The sequence below is a fragment of the Pelobates fuscus genome, chromosome 3 (genome assembly GCF_036172605.1).
Source record: "Pelobates fuscus isolate aPelFus1 chromosome 3, aPelFus1.pri, whole genome shotgun sequence".
Lineage (NCBI taxonomy): Eukaryota > Metazoa > Chordata > Amphibia > Anura > Pelobatidae > Pelobates > Pelobates fuscus.
Genome location: NC_086319.1, coordinates 112,806,893 through 112,822,897, shown reverse-complemented (window position 1 = coordinate 112,822,897; position 16,005 = coordinate 112,806,893). Strand labels below are relative to the sequence as shown.

At 41.5% G+C, this 16,005-nt stretch overlaps 1 protein-coding gene across 3 annotated transcripts in view; it reads left to right on the top strand.

Moving 5' to 3' along the window:
• The window catches only part of ACSL6 (acyl-CoA synthetase long chain family member 6), a 193,465-nt gene that overhangs the window by 65,689 nt on the left and 111,771 nt on the right, over positions 1–16,005 (top strand). Inside the window, exon 1 of one of the 3 annotated variants that reach the window (XM_063447424.1) lies at positions 15,737–15,931. The exons of the other annotated variants lie outside the window; for them this stretch is intronic. The gene's annotated coding sequence lies outside the window, so the exon portion shown is untranslated. Of the gene's footprint in view, positions 1–15,736; positions 15,932–16,005 lie in introns of those variants that run through there. 3 annotated transcript variants of the gene reach the window in all.

Genomic DNA, 16,005 nt, shown 5'->3' with positions numbered 1-16,005 from the left:
ACACATAGGAGGCTCCTGCAGGCTTTAGAAGGCTTTGAACAGAGCAGGAGATTAAAACAAATTCAAAATTAATAAGAATATCAGTGATGTGCTGGTAAAATGTCAGCTAGTGGTTAATTTCATATATATATATATATATATATATATATTTTTTTTTTTTTTATTATTTAAAAATATGTATTTTTATGCTGCATGACCCTTATGCCTTACCTGTAACATTCTGGTTCAAGTACATTATATTGCCCTATGATGTAATTGAGATTGCTTTTTCTATAAAAATTGATTTGTAAAATATCTGAAATATTTAAAGCACTCAATCCTCGCCCTAGTGATTCCCATGATGACTGTGGTGTATATAAAACTTACTATCACTTTAAGAGTTTGTTTTGTGCGTGACAAGGAGTTAGCGCTCAAACAATGCCTGGGAAAACAGAATTAATGAGTATTCAGAATCAATTTATTATCCTTGGAATTAGAGCAGTGCAGATCAAATACTATTGCCATGCAATAAACTCATGCTGACCTCGTTCTGTACTGTGCCTAGATGAATAGACCACAGAACTTTACATAGAGCAATTGTTATGGATTCTTGCAAATGAAAGCATGTATAAATTACAATACTGTGCTCTGCTTAGTTGCACTAAAACATTATGTTCATGTAAAAATTGGTATTAATTTATATAGGAGTCACTTGAAAGAACACAGTTATTGTCAAATCAATATGATTTAAGAAAGTATATTTTACGATAAAGGATTGTATGATATTATAATATTAAAATAATAATATAATATTATATAACCAAAAATGTAAAAACATCACTGTAGGTAGACTACTTTATCTCTTTTCAGAGAAACTGCAATGTTTACAATGCAGGGTTAAGACTGCCTCTAGTGGCTGTCTACCAGCTTTACACGTGGACATCCAGCGTGTGGAAATTGACTCACTGCTTTTCTATGGGGAAGGGAAGACTTCAGAGGAGGAGCCTGGCCCTTTGCAGAGGGACATTGGCAAAGGAGGGAATGGGCAGAGGGACACATATTGTTATGAATAAAGGTTTACATTCCTAACACTATAGTGTTTCTTTACCTGAGCTGCTGAGTTATTGCTAAAATTGGTATTCTCTTTATTGACTTTAGAAGAGTTGAGATACTGCTGATGGAGCTCTAAACACTGAGCTAACTCAACAGCAGTTAAAGGGTTACTTTAGATACCAAAACAGCTTTAGCTTAATCGCTTTGTTTATGCAGCTGAAATAACACTTCCGCTGTATGTGACTTACACAGCCTTCCTAAACACTTCCTATAAAGTGAGATCTAATGTTTAAACTTTCTTTATTGCACAGAGTGCTTTGTTAAAGGGACTCTATAGTCACCATATAAAAGCAAGAAAGACAGGTCCCCCAGCCTTCCTTCTTGCTTTTATATGAACTTTCATTCATTAAAAAAAAAAAATCGGTGTTTTTATATTAAAAACTTACCTCCGTTCCAGCGCCGAGCTCCCCGCTAGGCCGCGCCCCCTTTTTCGTCAAAATGACGAAATCGTGGGGCCCAATGGGACGGCTTCGCGCTGGACCAATCGCGTTCTTCATAGAGCGGCATTGAATGCCGCCCTATGAAGAACCTGAGCGCTTTACCGCGCATGTGCGCGGAATGCGCGTTCGCGAGCTGAGCTGTCTGACTGACAGCTCAGCTCGCTTTCTAAAATTATCAATAATAATTTAGGGCCCCCACCCGCCCTGTGCGGCGGGTGGGGGCCCTAAAATTATCAATGAGGGGGGGGACCTACTGTCCCCCCCCCGGCCCCCACCCCTGTGCGGCGGGTGGGGGCCCTAAAATTATCAATGAGGGGGGGACCTACTGTCCCCCCCCGGCCCCCACCCCTGTGCGGCGGGTGGGGGCCCTAAAATTATCAATGAGGGGGGGACCTACTGTCCCCCCCCGGCCCCCACCCCTGAGCGGCGGGTGGGGGCCCTACAATTATCAATGAGGGGGGGGACCTACTGCCCCCCCCCGGCCCCCACCCCTGAGCGGCGGGTGGGGGCCCTAAAATGATCAGTAAGGGGGGGGGACCTACTGTCCCCCCCCCGGCCCCCACCCCTGTGCGGCGGGTGGGGGCCCTAAAATGATCAATAAGGGGGGGGACCTACTGTCCCCCCCCCCCGGCCCCCACCCCTGAGCGGCGGGTGGGGGCCCTAAAATGATCAATAAGGGGGGGGGACCTACTGTCCCCCCCCCGGCCCCCACCCCTGTGCGGCGGGTGGGGGCCCTAAAATTATCAATAAGGGGGGGGGACCTACTGTCCCCCCCCCCCCCGGCCCCCACCCCTGAGCGGCGGGTGGGGGCCCTAAAATTATCAATAAGGGGGGGGACCTACTGTCCCCCCCCCCGGCCCCCACCCCTGAGCGGCGGGTGGGGGCCCTAAAATTATCAATAAGGGGGGGGGACCTACTGTCCCCCCCCCGGCCCCCACCCCTGAGCGGCGGGTGGGGGCCCTAAAATTATCAATAAGGGGGGGGGACCTACTGTCCCCCCCCCGGCCCCCACCCCTGAGCGGCGGGTGGGGGCCCTAAAATTATCAATAAGGGGGGGGGACCTATTGTCCCCCCCCGGCCCCCACCCCTGAGCGGTGGGTGGGGGCCCTAAATACAAAGGGGGGGGGGACCCTAGTTAACCCTCCCCCCCCCAAAAAAAATATCTCCCTACCTACCCCCCTCACCCTAAAAATAATGAGGGGGGACCATTAACTAAAAACCTGTAAAAAAATGAGATAAAATCAACTTACCATTCGATGTTTTCTTTCTTCTAAAATCTTCTTTCTTCAGCCCCAAAAAAGGCCAAATAAAAATCCATAATAACCGACGCAATTAAAAAAAAAAAAAAAAAAAACCGAGCGCAAAAAAAAATAATCCATCTTCACCCATGGAGGGCTCCGCGCAGACTGAGCTCCGCAGGGCGGGGGAAGGCTTATAAAGCCTTGCCCCGCCCTGCAATTAGGCTAAGAACACTCTGATTGGTGGGTTTAAGCCAATCAGAGTGCTCTTTGTCATTTTACAAGCGTGGGAAAGTTCTTTGGAATTTTCCCACGCTTGTAAAATGACACAGAGCACTGTGATTGGATGGATTTCAAGCCATCCAATCACAGTGCTCTGTGTCATTTTACAAGCGTGGGAAAATTCCAAAGAACTTTCCCACGCTTGTAAAATGACAAAGAGCACTGTGATTGGATGGATTTCAAGCCATCCAATCACCGTGCTCTGTGTCATTTTACAAGCGTGGGAAAGTTCTTTGGAATTTTCCCACGCTTGTAAAATGACAAAGAGCACTGTGATTGGATGGATTTCAAGCCATCCAATCACCGTGCTCTGTGTCATTTTACAAGCGTGGGAAAGTTCTTTGGAATTTTCCCACGCTTGTAAAATGACAAAGAGCACTGTGATTGGATGGATTTCAAGCCATCCAATCACAGTGCTCTTTGTCATTTTACAAGCGTGGGAAAGTTCTTTGGAATTTTCCCACGCTTGTAAAATGACACAGAGCAATGTGATTGGATGGCTTGAAATCCATCCAATCACAGTGCTCTGTGTCATTTTACAAGCGTGGGAAAATTCCAAAGAACTTTCCCACGCTTGTAAAATGACAAAGAGCACTGTGATTGGATGGATTTCAAGCCATCCAATCACATTGCTCTGTGTCATTTTACAAGCGTGGGAAAATTCCAAAGAACTTTCCCACGCTTGTAAAATGACAAAGAGCACTCTGATTGGCTTAAACCCACCAATCAGAGTGTTCTTAGCCTAATTGCAGGGCGGGGCAAGGCTTTATAAGCCTTCCCCCGCCCTGCGGAGCTCAGTCTGCGCGGAGCCCTCCATGGGTGAAGATGGATTATTTTTTTTGCGCTCGGGTTTTTTTTTTTTTATTGCGTCGGTTATTATGGATTTTTATTTGGCCTTTTTTGGGGCTGAAGAAAGAAGATTTTAGAAGAAAGAAAACATCGAATGGTAAGTTGTTTTTATCTTATTTTTTTTTTCTTTACAGGTTTTTAGTTAAAGGGTCCCCCCTCATTATTTTTAGGGTGAGGGGGTAGGTAGGGAGATAAGTTTTTTTTTTTTTGGGGGGGGGGGGGGGAGAGGGTTAACTAGGGTCCCCACCCCCTTTGTATTTAGGGCCCCCACCCACCGCTCAGGGGTGGGGGCCGGGGGGGACAATAGGTCCCCCCCTATTGATAATTTTAGGGCCCCCACCCACCGCTCAGGGGTGGGGGCCGGGGGGGGGGGCAGTAGGTCCCCCCCCCCTTATTGTGAATTTTAGGGCCCCCACCCGCCGCACAGGGGTGGGGGCCGGGGGGGGACAGTAGGTCCCCCCCCTATTGTGAATTTTAGGGCCCCCACCCACCGCTCAGGGGTGGGGGCCGGGGGGGGGGGGCAGTAGGTCCCCCCCCTTATTGTGAATTTTAGGGCCCCCACCCGCCGCACAGGGGTGGGGGCCGGGGGGGGACAGTAGGTCCCCCCCCTATTGTGAATTTTAGGGCCCCCACCCACCGCTCAGGGGTGGGGGCCGGGGGGGGGGCAGTAGGTCCCCCCCCTTATTGTGAATTTTAGGGCCCCCACCCACCGCTCAGGGTTGGGGGCCGGGGGGGGGGCAGTAGGCCCCCCCCTTATTGTGAATTTTAGGGCCCCCACCCGCCGCACAGGGGTGGGGGCCGGGGGGGGGGCAGTATGTCCCCCCCCTATTTTTTATTTTAAGGCCCCCACCCACCGCACAGGGGTGGGGGCCGGGGGGGGACAATAGGTCCCCCCTTATTGATAATTTTAGTGCCCCCACCCGCCGCACAGGGGTGGGGGCCGGAGGGGCAGTATGTGCCACCCTTATTTTTAGGGCCCCCACTCACCGCTCAGGGGTGGGGGCCGGGGGGGGGGGGAGGAGAGTAGGTCCGTCCCCCCCCTCCCTTCAACCACTATTGTGGCCAGACAGCATCCCTGTGGGTTCGGGCTTCAGCTGTTAGCTGAAGCCACGCCCACAGCAGTGCTGACAGGCTGTCAGCACACAAAGCGCGTTCACAGTGCTTTGTGTGCTGATAGCCCGTCTGATGCATTCACCCAGAATGCATCGGACGAGAGGCCTTTTTAGGGCCTCTGAACTCGGAAGTCCCTCTGGTGGCCGTCTGATTGACTGCAACAAGAGGTGTTCCAAGCTTCCAATGTAAACACTGCATTTTCTCAGAAAATACAGTGCTTACAAGAAAAAGGCTCCGGGTAGCTGTAGCACTCACCTAAACAACCTCATTAAGCTGAAGTTGTTCAGGTGACTATAGTGTCCCTTTAATAGTCTGCTAGAGTCTGCAGGAGCTTCCAGTGTGTGATTAAAGTTGCATTTACAGAGCAGGAGATAAAAAAAAAAATCTTGCTTAAGTTTAAAAGGATGCTCCAGGCACCAAAACAACTTAATTGAAAGCCCCTGGAGCAACTCGTACCTCAAGAGGACCACTCCACCCCAGGCGGCATACAGCTTCTAAATTTTCAGAGTCAGGAAGTGCAGTGTGCTGCCAAGCAGAAATTCACCAAGGCCTGGACCAGAAAGGACAGTTGATATGGCAAATAAGGACGAGCAGACTGTCTGGACTATGTTAATGATTTGCGGTGCTACTATAACCTTCTTGTTAAAAAATCTTCAATAAAGATAGAATTATTTAAAAAAAAAAAAAAAAAAAGATCAGTTACATGTGTAAAATAATAATAAAGAGATCAGTAAGAAAGATGTGCATAGCACTGAACTCATCATGCACCTTCTTTTGCAAGGGATGTGCGGTAGTGCAAGGCTTTTTTTTTATTTTTTATTTTTTAGTTTCTGCAAAATCATGTTTCATTGATTTATTTTGTGTCTTGTAATACAAAATACATTTGTGCAGCTTACATGACAGCACTTTTGCTTTAAGACCCACTCCTCTAGACTGTCACGCTCTCCATATGGGTTTGCACTGTAATAACATCCCAATGTAACCCCAGGCAAGGTCTCAGTTAATTCTTTAGAGCCCTGAAAGGATTGTTTTGTTTCACAGTGCAAGTCTTTGTAGGCTGAGAAGTTTCCCTTCCAGGCTAAGTTTCTCAGTTATATCCTGAATAGCCTCACAGTGCTCTCTCTGGAGAGGCTGCTCTGGGTGGTGTGACATAGGGAATTGCCAATAACATCTCAGACTGATGTTTCCTTTTGCCAGAATTCATTTACATATTCACCCTGCACATCATCCTAATCAAACACATCAAGGAGGGTTAAGTCATCAGCTATTGAGCCTGAAGAATGGAACACTTTCGAGATTAAGTCAGCTTTAACCCATGCATTGCCACTCAGCTTTATTTCATATCTGGCTACATGGCATGGGTGTAATAAAAACAAATACAAATACGTACAATTCATTGGCATGTATTCACTTGTACGTAAACAGAGCACATGTTGCTGTGGAAGAGGAAAAACAAAAACATTGTTTGAGTTGATTTTTCTCCCTTTGATAGAGATTTATCAAGGCAAAAGCAGATGCTATTCTAGAGTACATTGCTAAATAAGGAGCAATCAGAAACAAATAAGTCTCTCAACTTTCAGGTCTTGGCATCCCAAATAGCACCTGCCTTGCCTTGAGAAATCTCTCCTTATGTCTCTGACTTTAACCCCTTAAGGACTAAGCCAAATGTACATGTTTTGATCAAAATAAATGTAAACAAAACTTGGAATTTGACTATATGTCTGTTCGACCGTAATTCACCTCTTTCATATTATGTGCAACAACACTTATTATATATCATTTTATTCAGGAGAAACAGGGCTTTCATTTAACATCAAATATATTTAGTTATGAAACATAATTGAATATGAGTAAAATATTAAAAAAAAAATGAGAGAAATTAAGAAATGTTATTTTTTTAGTTCTGCATGATATTTTAACTGTGAATGTCATAATACTGTTAGCTTTTACTACAATAAAATACACATATTTGTATTCAGCGATGTCTCACGTGTAGAACAGTACACCCTATGTACAGATATGGTGTTTTGGGAAGTTACAGAGTCAAATATAGCATGTTACATTTTTCTGTTTTTTTCACATTGAAAGTCGCCAGATTGGTTACGTTGTTTTTGATGAGACCGTATGGTAGCCCAGGAGTGATAATTACCCCCATGATGCCATACCATTTGCAATAGTAGACAACTCAAGGTATTGCAAATGGGGTATGTCCAGTCTTTTTTAGTAGCCACTTAGTCACAAACACTGGTCAAAGTTAGCGTTAATATTTGTTTGTGTGTGAAAAATGCAAAAAAAAACTAATTTTAAAAGACTGGACATACCTCATTTGCAATATCTTGGGTTTTTTACTTTTGCAAATGGTCTTACATTTGACTATGTAACTTTTGAAAACACCAAAAAACCTGTACATGAGGGGTATAGTTATACTCAGGAGACTTCGCTGAACATATTAGTGTTTCAAAACCGTAAAATGTATCAACAATTATATCGTCAGTGTAAGTGTGGTTTGTGTGTAAAAAATGCAAAAATATGCATTTTTACTAATATTGTTGTAATACATTTTACTGTTTTGAAACACTAATATTTGTGTTCAGCAAAGTCTCCCGAGTAAAACAGTACCCCCCCAATTTACAGGTTTTAGGATGTCTTGGAAAGTTACAGGGTTAAATATAGTGTTAGCAAATTAAATTCTCTGGACTTTCTGCCTGGGTTATCAGGCAGGTCCTGCAAAACGTAAATAATAAAATGACTTAATTATGTAAAAATATCACATAAATACATATGTAGAATTAAAAAAATATATATATATCATTTTTAAAAATTATGTTTATTTATATATAGGCATATATAAATATATTGATACATACACATATATTTATGTATATAGATATATATATATTATTTTGTTCTAAGTGTATATCAAAATATATATATATATCGTAAAGGGTACTTCCTAAATAGAAAATCTAGTAGGAAGCACGGAGAGAAGTGGGTTATAGGGGTGGTAGTAAGGGCATAACCCTGCATATAGCACAAAATATTCAAAAAATAAAATAAAAGGTAAAGCACCCCGTATCGAAATGGGCTGCTCTCCTTTAAACCACCCCAGAAACAGCGTCTAAGCAAAACAAATACATTTTATTAAATAACCATTAAAATCAAATCACCTAGAAACTCCTATGGCAAGCCTATTAGTTGCAAGGTTATAGTGACAATTGCAAATGAATAATCACTGGTAGTTGTAGCAATTTGAAACTTATACAAAGTTACTGCTAAGAGTGAAATATGCAATAGAAGCCCAGCCTGGCAAAAGGTCAAGGCTTGCAGGGTTACAGGCACTTAAGTAGAAATCGAAAGGATAGTGGAGATAATATACATAGAGAAGAAAATATAAAGGGTAGGAATGTTTAGATCCAGTCAAAAACAGGAATAAACTGGAAGAGGTTAAATAACCTAACAAATAACAAATCCTACTAAGGCTCACCCCAGCGTACTGAGCCAGACCCGATCAATCCTAGAGGTGGCTATGACACCCTAAATAGGAGTCCGTAAAGGTGTAGAGAACAAAATAAATAAATAAATCACATAGGTGAAAAGAGCCCTGCCCAACGCGCGTTTCGGCGCGTAGAGCCGGTATAGAGCAGGAGGAGGGAGGAAGGGATGAGAAAACTAAGATCGTGTTGGTATAGTATAATAAAAATAAAAACAAAAACAAAGTATATACAATATAGACAAAGTGGTTCAAAGTAAAGAACTTTCAATATAGCTGGTAGTAACAAATATAGATATAAATTTAGAGAAGGTAGATGATACATATATAAACGTATATATATATATCTATGTATAGTCATAGTGTTGTATCATATGTAGGGGGCGAAAGAGAATCCCTCATTAAGACCAAGAGGTTGGAGTGTTCTAAGTTCGTATATCCATCTCGACTCCCTCTGTCTGAGTGTTTTATCAAAGTCCCCACGTCTCTGGGTCCGCTTAACCAGTTCCAATCCGCAGAATCTGAGGTTATTAGGGTCCCCATGATGAAAATCTCTAAGGTGTCTCTATAGCGGCTCTACGCTCCATTACTATTACCGTATATACTCGAGTATAAGCCGAGTTTTTTAGCACATTTTTTGTGCTAAAAAACCCCAACTCGGCTTATACTCGAGTCAATAGTCTGTATTATGGCAATTTGCATTGCCATAATACAGACAATGGGGCTGTGGGGGCTGCAGAGATCTTCCTTACCTGTCCTGCAGCTCCTGTCAGCTCTCTCCTCCTCCACGCCGTCCGTTCAGCACCTCGGTCAGCTCCCAGTGTAAATCTCGCGAGAGCCGCGGCTCTCGCGAGACACTGGGAGCTGACAGAGGGAGCTGCACAGACCGCGCGGAGGAGGAGAGCTGACAGGCGCTGCAGGACAGGTAAGTAACAGCTCTGACAGCCCCTTCCTCCCCCCCACTGAACTACCAATGCTGGACCAGCAGGGAAGGAGAGCCCCCCTCCCTGCTATGTATCAAGCAGGGAGGGGGGACGAAAAAAAAAAGATAGTAATAATAATAAAAAAAAAATTTAAATAATAAATAATAATAAAAAATAAATAATAATTAAATTAAAATAATAATAAATAATAATAAAAAAAAAAAAAAAAATTGCCCACCCCCCACCAAGGCTCTGCAACACACACACACACACACACACACACACACCACTCATACACACACACTGAATTCATACACACACTGCATTCATACACTCACACTGCATTCATACACACACACTGCATTCATACACACACTGCACTCATACACACACTGCACTCATACACACACTGCATTCATACACACGCTGCACTCATACACACACACTGCATTCATACACTCACACTGCATTCATACACTCACACTGCATTCATACACACACACTGCATTCATTATACACACACTGTAAATAAATATTCAATTAATATTTTTTTTTTAGGATCTAATTTTATTTAGAAATTTACCAGTAGCTGCTGCATTTCTCACCCTAGTCTTATACTCGAGTCAATACGTTTTCCCATTTTTTGGGGGTAAAATTAGGGGCCTCGGCTTATATTCGGGTCGGCTTATACTCGAGTATATACGGTAATTATTTATTAGTGAATTATTAACACCTCTGAAGTTAAGATTATTTCCCCCTGGGGGGCTTATTGCCCGCACCATTTATATTGTGATTGGAGAGAACGGAATCTATATTTTCCCTTGCATATATGTGGATATTTTTGCATATGCATACTGTGGAAGATTCCCTGTTTGGTGCGCATGCGCGCTTGGCCTTGGCCGGACACGCGCAATTTGCCCACTCCTATTCCTCTTCCTAATTGGACACTTGCCCCTTACCCGGTACTAACGTCCAAAGGGTTTAATTACCCACACATACAACGCAATATGAGTGTTTTTCTACTCCACTTTGTGCCTAACTCGCTATGTTCACGTCGATATGTTCTGACATGCGCACTGACGAATTAGCTACACATTCTAAGTTTGGTGCGCATGTGCGAATATGAACTAACGATGTGAACAGATTCTATGTTTGGCACGCATGCGCGAAGGGTCTACCAGACATGCGCAGTGTGCAAATATGAACTAACGATGTGAACAGATTCTATGTTTGGCACGCATGCGCCAAGGGTCTACTAGACATGCGCAGTGCCCAATCACTCGTAATGAGATGATTGGATGATATCAGCTGATAATGTTTAGCGAGAGCCGGCGGGAGACACAAAGGAGCTATTTAAACACGGAGGATGGGTGAGTTCTAAGCAGTCTACTTTGCCCTTGAGAAAGGCGGTTATCCCGCCGAAACGCGCGTTGGGCAGGGCTCTTTTCACCTATGTGATTTATTTATTTATTTTGTTCTCTACACATTTACGGACTCCTATTTAGGGTGTCATAGCCACCTCTAGGATTGATCGGGTCTGGCTCAGTACGCTGGGGTGAGCCTTAGTAGGAGTTGTTATTTGTTAGGTTATTTAACCTCTTCCAGTTTATTCCTGTTTTTGACTGGATCTAAACATTCCTACCCTTTATATTTTCTTCTCTAAGTATATTATGTCCCCTATCCTTTCGATTTCTACTTAAGTGCCTGTAACCCTGCAAGCCTTGACCTTTTGCAAGGCTGGGCTTCTATTGCATATTTCACTCTTAGCAGTAACTTTGTATAAGTTTCAAATTGCTACAACTACCGGTGATTGTTCATTTGCAATTGTCACTATAACCTTGCAACTAATAGGTTTGCCATAGGAGTTCCTAGGTGATTTGTTTTTAATGGTTATTTAATAAAATTTATTTGTTTTGCTTAGACGCTGTTTCTGGGGTGGTTTAAAGGAGAGCAGCCCGTTTCGATACGGGGTGCTTTACCTTTTATTTTATTTTTTGAATATATATATATGTATATTCATATCAATATCCAGTTAGAACGCAATTACCCATATATATATATATATATATATATATATTTAATATCATTCTACATGTATTTTGATATTAATATATATATATATTAATATTACAATACACTTAGACAGTGTATGTGTAAGTGTATATATTTATACTTAGATCTGCAATATATATAGTCACTTTATTTCAGGTAGCAGACGGACTATCTTGGTCATTCCAGGCACTCCCCCTCCTGTGCTGCTATGAACGGCTATTCCGTCCATGTGATCGTGAGGTCCTCGCAAGGACGTTGCGATCACATGGCCTAGGAGGGCTGGATCAGACACAGGGGGACTCCCGGGGATGCCAGGTAAGTCCCCCATCTAGATTACTGGCGGGGGATCACCAGCAAGCAGGTAAGTGGGAAGGACGGCATGGAAGTACTATGCTGCGCGCCGGCGTTTAGAGCCGGGTCCCCAAGGACTGCATAGCACGCATGCCGTCCTTAAGGGGTTAATGCAGCTTTAAATTAGGCTAGCATCCATGAATTTAAGATAACGTAACAGTTGTTCAAATACAGTCATGGGAAAAAGAAAGTACAACCTCTTTGAATTCTGTGGTTTTACATATCAGAATATAATAATAATCATGTGTTTCTTAGAAGGTCTAGAATTAGGTAACTACAACCTCAGATGAACAATAACACATGACATATTACACTGTGTCATGATTTATTTAACAAACATAAAGCCAAAATGGAGAAGCCATGTGTGAAAAACGAAATACACCCTTACTGCTTCCATAGTGTCACGTATTCATCCGCTTATAAAAATGTGATTAATGTAATTTACTGTCCTGACAGGAAAAGTTGTGCTGAGCAGCAATTATGCAAATGGGAACCTGGTAACTGCCTTTCAGGTCAAAGGCCGATTACAGCCTTTCAGATCCAGAGGAGGGGTATTTTGGCCCAGTTCTCATCCTGCTCAGTGGTTGTCCGAGAGCGCGTTATTGATTCTGGTTATGCTGGTATTTTGACTTTGGCATTGATTTTGACTTCCCTGTTTTCTGGCATCCCTGACCCCTGGCTTTTCCTTATTGTTGTGTCTCTTCCTGTGTCCCTTGGCCTCCGCTATTCCTGACTATTCTTTGGTACGTTAGTCCGGCCATTCTAAGGCCCAGTATACGTTACCTATTAGTTCTCTGTGTTAAACAATTCTACGTGCTGGATCATACTGTAATCCTGACACATAGGAATAAAGAGGCAAAGTAGAAGACAGGTGCTGCTTATCAAATGCCCTTAATCAATTGATCATCAACAGGTGTGATCACCTCTATAAAAGCTGAAGTCTGGAGCCATCAAATATGTGTAAACACACACAATGCCAAAGAATATAGGCATCAGCAATGATCTTAGAGAAGCAATCATTGCTGCCCATCAGACTAGGAATGGTTAAAAGGCCATTTCCAAACAATTTAATGTATATCATTCTACAGTGAGAAAGATTATTCAAAAGTGAATACATTCAAGACAGTTGCCAATCTTCGCAGGAGTGGACATCCTAGCAAATTTACCCCAAGGTCAGACATTGCAATGCTCATAGAAATTTCAGACTTTGTATGCCTCAGATGATCATGACAGTACAATTAGAAAAAGACTGAACACGTATGGTTTGTTTGGAAGTGTTGCCAGGAAAAAGTCTCTTCTCTCTAAAAAGAACATGGCAGCATGGCTTTGGTTTGCAAAGTGGAATGTGAAGACTTCTTCACAATGTCACAAGACTTCCAGAACAATGTCCTTTAGACAGATGGGACCACAGTGGAGATGTTTGGCCATAATGCACAGTGCCACATTTGCCGAAAACCAAACACTTCACACCAACTGTCAAGCACGTTGTTGGAGTGGTGATGATTTGGGCTTGTTTTGCATCTACAGCACATGGAAACCTTGCATTCATTGAGTCGACCGTGAACTACTTTGTATACCAAAGTATTCTATAGTCAAATGTGAGGCCATCTGTCCGACGGCTAAAACTTAGAGGAAATTGGGTCATGCAACAGGACAATGATCCCAAACACACCTGCGCATTTACAACAGAATGACTGAAAAAGAAAAGAATCAAAGTGTTTCAATGGCTCAGTCAAAGTGCAGACCTCAATCCGATGGAAATTCTGTTGCACTCTTTAAGAGAGCTGTGCATTTCACACACAGCTTCTCCATTTGGCTTTATCTTTGTTAAATAAATCATGACACGGTGTATGATGCCTTGTATTGTTGTCCAGCTGAGGTTCTATTTGCCTTATTTTATGACCTGCTAAGGAGCAGATGATTGTTATGTCCTGATATGTAAAACCATAGAAATCAAAGAGGGTGTAATTTTTATCATGTATATGTGTATATATATATATATACAGTATATATACACATACATACATACAGATGGCTTATAATTATTATATGCATTGTTAAAAGTTCATAAAAATTAAAGCGAGAACATGTTAAATTGAGTATTTATTTTGTTTTCTCATTTATGTTGTTAGTTTTGCAATTATATCTTAACGGTAGAATATGTGCAACACAATACAGTGTACTTTCCTTCCTAATATGCTGTTGCATAAGTATCAAACAAATTGCATCTATTCATTAGATCCACAGAATGAAGATCAGAGAAAAAAAAATATAGCATGGTTTTATTCGGAAAGATCTTTTCTAACCAGTTAATCTTAGACCGAAGTGTTCCTAGGTTTTCACTTTGATTATTTTTAAGTGGTGCTTAGCCAATACTATGCAGGCTTCTATATTTAAAATAATGACATTACCGTTATTATACATAAGCTTGAGTGCAAAACCGATATACTTTATGATTAATCTTTTATAACCGATATACTTAATGCACCACTCTTTCTGTATCTTTCTGTATTTTTTGGGGGTAATACTTTTTTGAATATTGTATAATGCATACACTATGATTGTTCTACGAATACATTTTTTTTTTTTTTTAGAAGCTGGACACATTCAACAGCTCCACTTATCAATGATGAGTGCTAAGAGTTCTTACTTTCAAAGTAATGCGAATAAAATGCACTTTGAAAGGAAGAAGATGGTTTGGAAATTTTCCTAAATTCTAACAATTACTGTCAATATCACTATTAGAAAAAAAAATACTATAACCTGCTATCTCTTTGGTATCTAGATCAAAGCTAAAGCATTTTAGGATGTTGTTGGTAAAAGCTATTTTAGTCAAAAACTTTCAATTCCGTTTCTTTTTACTTCAAAGTGCCATTTAGTGGATAATGCTACTAGAGTTTCAGTAGCTGACTTAGAGATTTTTTTTTCTCAAATTCTTGAAAGGTTTGCCATTTGGATTTTAATTTGTTCTGAGTTTAGTGAATAAACCATTGTGAATAGTCCTATAATTTCCTACTTCTTAGCTGTATTGATGTCAGTGTGACCTACAGCACCTTGAAATAAAATACTCCTTAAAGCATGTCTGTCACTTTCTGGAGTCTGCATATTTGCAGTAAAGTTAGTTATAGTTACGTGAAGTTACTGTGGATATTCGCTGTTTCTAGATAATGTACCAGTATACGAAGTAAAAAATTTATATTTCAATAAAATTTACAGAATATTATGTTGTCTATGTCAAGGTTAGAAAGTGGTAGAAAAGACCACTCATCAAAATATAAGCATTTTGAAAAAGTTTCCCTACTTTAGATACAATTAGCATTTGGAATAGCATGCTAAATTATGCATTTTGAATTAATATTCTAAAAAAATGTAAAATAAGAAATGCGGAAATATCAATAAATAACATTTGAATAAATAGGTTTACTTTGTAGCACATTGTATCTGACAAGATTACTGTAATGTACTGTCCGTTCTCATGCACAGTCTTGAAGCACAGGATAACCAAATGCAGACATATTGATGAAAGAATTAACTTATTATTCTTCCGTTGTATATATTTAGCTAAATCTATAAAACACAGACAAGTAAAACTCAATGAAAGTTGTATTTTTTTTTACAACATATTTGTATATAATGCGCAAAAAGCTGCCATTGCCCAAATCTACAAAGTTTAGACATTCAGATGCTCATGAAAGAGTTAACTAATTATTCTTCCCTTGTCTCTAATGCAGCCTGAGCTGACATTGGCCAAATCTAAAAGCTGTGGATAGTTTGCTAACTGGGGAGGGTGGAGCTTTTGGATTGACAGCAGTATGACAACAGGGTTCCAGTGCAGTTTCTTTTTAAGACCTACCCCCAGTGCAAGCAGACTGGTTTAGGACTCATGTTGTCTAGGGCTCAGTGCAGCAAGATGAGTTCTTTACTGCAAGCATCATTTATGGATCCATTAACATTTTAATGAATTATGTATTTTTTACCTGATTTTAATGAATTTTTACACACAATGGCTGGAAGGCAGACCCTTTAAATGAGAGGCATATTAAAAAAAGCTTCAAGCTGAATTCTCTCCAAAAACGGTACCTCCAGATTTCACAACTAAAGGTAGGAGGGTGTTCTTTATAATTTCTGTACGCTCTGTTAATTGTGCAACACGTACATCAGGGCGGAACATGGAT